We start from the raw sequence: 5,230 nt of genomic DNA on the forward strand, positions 1-5,230 counted from the left end.
GATATATTCTATTATGGTCTATCTGAGTTCTCTAAGATGTCACCGGACCATTCTGCAGGTGGATCCATTCGCCTAAAGAAAACGCTTGCAGAAGCTCAAGAACTTATTGATATGGTTGTAAATAACCAATTCATGTACACTTTTGAGAGGAATTCTGTGAATAATAGGACGCCTCAAAGGAAGGGAGTTCTTGAAATTGATGCTCTAAATGCCATATTGGCTCAGAATAAAATGTTGACTCAGCAAGTCAACATGATTTCTCAAAGTCTGAATGGATGGCAAAACGCATCCAACAGTACTAAAGAGGCATCTTCTGAAGAAGAAGCTTATGATCCTGAGAACCCTGCAATAGCAGAGGTAAATTATATGGATGAACCTTATGGAAACACCTATAATTCATCATGGAGAAATCATCCAAATTTCTCATGGAAGGATCAACAAAAGCCTCAACAAGGCATTAATAATGGTGGAAGAAATAGGCTCAACAATGTCAAGCCTTATCCATCATCTTCTTAGCAACAGACAGAGAATTATGAACAGAGTACCTCTAACTTAGCAAATTTAGTCTCTGATCTGTCTAAGGCCACTTTAAGTTTCATGAATGAAACAAGATCCTCCATTAGAAATTTGGAGGCACAAGTGGGCCAGCTAAGTAAGAAAGTTACTGAAACCCCTCCTAGTACTCTCTCAAGCAATACAGAAGAGAATCCAAAGAGAGAGTGCAAGGCCATTGATATACTCAACATGGCCGAATGCAAGAAGGAGGGAGAGGACGCGAATCCCAATGAGGAAGATCTCATGGGACGTCTCTCAAGCAGGAAGGAGTTCCCTATTGAGGATCCAAAGGAATCTGAGACTCATATAGAGAACATAGAGATTCCATTAAATCTCCTTCTGCCATTCATGAGCTCTGAAGATTATTCTTCCTCTGAAGAGGATGAAGATGTAATTGGAGAGCAAGTTGCTCAATATCTAGGAGCCATCATGAAGCTGAATGCCAAGTTATTTGGTAATGAGACCTGGGAAGGTCAACCTCCCTTGCTCATTAGTGAACTTGATACATTGGTTCAGCAAACTTTACCTCAAAAGAAACAAGATCCTGGAAAATTCTTAATACCCTATACCATAGGCACCATGACCTTTGAAAAGGCTCTGTGTGACCTGAGGTCAAGCATAAATCTTATGCCACTCTCTGTAATGGAGAAGCTGGGGATCATTGAGGTACAACCTGCCTTATTCTCATTACAAATGGCAGACAAGTCATTAAGACAAGCTTATGGATTGGTAGAGGACGTGTTAGTAAAGGTTGAAGGCCTTTACATCCCTACTGATTTCATAATCTTAGACACTATGAAGGAAGAGGATGAATGCATCATCCTTGGAAGACCTTTCCTAGCCACAGCAAGAGCTATGATAGATGTTAACAGAGGAGAATTAGTCCTTCAATTGAATGGGGACTACCTTGTGTTTAAGGCTCAAGGATCTTCTTCTTTAACAATGGAGAGGAAGCATGAAAAGCTTCTCTCAGTACAGAGTCAAACAAAGCCCCCACAATCAAACTCTAAGTTTGGTGTTGAGAGGCCACAGCCAAACTCTAAGTTTGGTGTTGAATCCCCACATCCAAACTCTAAGTTTGGTGTTGGGCGTCTACAACATTGACCTGATCACCTGTAAGGCTCCATGAGAGCCCACTGTCAAGCTATTGACATTAAAGAAGCGCTTATTGGGAGGCAACCCAATTTTTATATATCTAATTTTATTTTATTTTCATTGTTTTTTTATGTTTTATTAGGTTCATGATCATGTGGAGTCACGAAAAAAAAATATTAAAATTAAAAATAGAATAAAAAATAGCATAAGAAAAATCACACCCTGGAGGAAGGACTTACTTGCGTTTGAACGCCAGTAAAGAGCATCTGGTTGGCGTTCAACGCCAGAACAGAGCATGGATCTTGCGTTGAATGCCAGAAACAAGCAACACCCTGGCGTTCAAACGCCAGGAATGCACCCTGAGGAGAGCTGGCGCTGAACGCCAGAAACAAGCATGGAACTGGTGTTCACCGCCAGAAACATGCTACACATGGGCGTTGAACGCTCAGAACATGCATCACTTCGGCGTTTAAATGCCAAAATTGCATGCAAAGGCATTTTACATGCCTAATTGGTACAGGGATGTAAATCCTTAACACCTCAGGATCTGTGGACCCCACAGGATCATCTCAGGATCTGTGGACCCCATAGGATCCCCACTACTATATTCTCCCCTCTTCTCAACATTCATACTCTCTTTTCAATAAACACTCTTCCCCAAAATCCTTCACCAATCACCTCAATCTCTCTTTCCAATTACCCCCTTCACCACTCACATCCATCCACTCTTCCCCATAAATCCCACCTACCTTCAAAATTCAAAATTTCTTTCCCACCCAAACCCACCCTAAATGGCCGAACCTACTCCATCTCCCCTCACTATATAAACCCCTCAATTCTCCTTAATTTTCACACAACACAACCCCCTCTTCTACACCATGGCCGAATACACCTCCCTAACTCTCCTCCATATTTTCTCTTCTTCTTTGTCTTCTTTTCTTTCTTCCCTTGCTCGAGGGTGAGCAATATTTTAAGTTTGGTGTGGTAAAAGCATAAGCTTTTTGTTTTTCCATTACTATTGATGGCACCTAAGGCCGGAGAAACCTCTAGAAAAGGGAAAGGGAAGACAAAAGCTTCCACCTCCGAGTCATGGGAGATGAAGAGATTCATCTCCAAAGCCCATCAAGACCACTTCTATGATGTTGTGGCTAAGAAGAAGGTGATCCCTGAGGTCCCTTTCAAGCTCAAGAAAAATGAGTTTCCGGAGATCTGACATGAGATTCAAAGAAGAGGTTGGGAAGTTCTAACCAATCCCATCCAACAGGTCAGAATCTTGATGGTTCAAGAGTTCTATGCCAATGCATGGATCACTAGGAACCATGATCAAAGTATGAACCCGAATCCAAAGAACTATCTTACAATGGTTCGGGGAAAATACTTAGATTTTAGTCCGGAAAATGTGAGGTTGGCATTTAACTTGCCCATGATGTAAGGAGATGCACACCCCTACACAAGAAGGGTCAACTTTAATCAAAGGTTGGACCATGTCCTTATGGACATATGTGTGGAAGGAGCTCAATGGGAAAGAGACTCCAAAGGCAAGCCGGTTCAATTAAGAAGACTGGACCTCAAGCTTGTGGCTAGAGGATGGTTAGAGTTCATCCAACGCTCCATCATCCCCACTAGCAACCGATCTGAAGTTACTGTGGATCGGGCCATCATGATCCATAGCATCATGATTGGAGAGGAAGTAGAAATTCATGAAGTTATCTCCCTTGAATTCTACAAAATAGCCGATAAGCCCTCTACTTTGGTAAGGCTAGCTTTTCCTCATCTTATTTGCCATCTATGTTACTCAGCTGGAGTCATCATAGAAGGAGACATCCCCATCGAGGAGGACAAGTCCATCACTAAGAAAAGAATGGAGCAAACAAGAGAGCCCACTCATGGAACCCAAGAGACGCATGAGGAAGCTCATCACCAAGAAATCCCAGAGATGCCTCAAGAGATGCACTTTCCTCCCAACAACTATTGGGAACAACTCAACACTTCTCTTGAAGATTTGAGTTACAATATGGATCAATTAAGGGTGGAATATCAAGAGCACTCCATCATTCTCCATGAAATTAGAGAAGATCAAAGAGCAATGAGGGAGGAGCAACAAAGGCAAGGAAGAGACATAGAAGAACTCAAGGACATCATTGGTTCTTTAAGAAGAAAGAGCCACCATCACTAAGGTGGATTCATTCCTTGTTCTTATTTTTTTCTGTTTTTCGTTTTCTATGCTATATGTGTGTTTATGTTTGTGTCTTCATTACATGATCATTAGTATTTAGTAACTATGTCTTAAGGCTATGAATAATTCCATGAAATCTTCACCTCTCTTAAATGAAAAATGTTTCTAATTCAAAAGAACAAGAAGTACATGATTTTCGAATTTATCCTTGAATTTAGTTTAATTATATTGATGTGGTGACAATACTTTTTGTTTTCTGAATGAATGATTGAACAGTGCATATTTTTGATCTTGTTGTTTATGAATGTTAAAATTGTTGGCTCTTGAAAGAATTATGAACAAAGAGAATGTTATTGACAATCTGAAAAATCATGAAATTGATTCTTGAAGCAAGAAAAAGTAGTGAAAAAGAAAAGCTTGTGAAAAAAAAATAGAAAGAAAAAGAAAAAGCAAGCAGAAAAAGCCAATAGCCCTTAAAACCAAAAGGCAAGGGTAAAAAGGATCCAAGGCTTTGAGCATCAATGGATAGGAGGGCCCAAGGAAATAAAATCCAGGTCTAAGCGGCTAAATCAAGCTGTCCCTAACCATGTGCTTGCGACATGCAGGTCCAAGTGAAAAGCTTGAGACTGAGTGGTTAAAGTCGTGATCCAAAGCAAAAAGAGTGTGCTTAAGAGCTCTGGACACCTCTAACTGGGGACTTTAGCAAAGCTGAGTCACAATCTGAAAAGGTTCACCCAGTCATGTGTCTGTGGCATTTATGTATCTGGTGGTAATATTGGAAAACAAAATGCTTAGGGCCACGGCCAAGACTCATAAAAGTAGCTGTGTTCAAGAATCAACAAACTTAACTAGGAGAATCAATAACACTATCTGAAATTCTATGTCCCCAGAAATGCCAATCATTCTAAACTTCAAGGGAAAAAGTGAGATGCCAAAATTGTTCAGAGGCAAAAAGCTACAAGTCCCGCTCATCTAATTAGAATTAATATTCTTTGATATTTTGGGAATTATAGTATATTCTCTTCTTTTTATCCTAATTTATTTTCAGTTGCTTGGGGACAAGCAACAATTTAAGTTTGGTGTTGTGATGAGCGGATAATTTATACGCTTTTTGGCATTATTTTTAGGTAGTTTTTAGTATGATCTAACTACTTTTAGGGATGTTTTCATTAGTTTTTATGTAAAATTCACATTTCAGACTTTACTATGAGTTTTTGTGTTTTTCTGTGATTTTAGGTATTTTCTGGCTGAAATTGAGGGACCTGAGCAAAACTCTAATAAAAGGCTGACAAAGGACTGCTGATGCTATTGGATTCTAACCTACCTGCACTCGAAATGGATTTTCTGGAGCTACAGAACTCCAAATGGTGTGCTCTCAATGACGTTGGAAATTAGACATCCAGA

The sequence above is a fragment of the Arachis duranensis genome, chromosome 3 (assembly GCF_000817695.3).
Source record: "Arachis duranensis cultivar V14167 chromosome 3, aradu.V14167.gnm2.J7QH, whole genome shotgun sequence".
Classification (NCBI taxonomy): Eukaryota; Viridiplantae; Streptophyta; class Magnoliopsida; order Fabales; family Fabaceae; genus Arachis; species Arachis duranensis.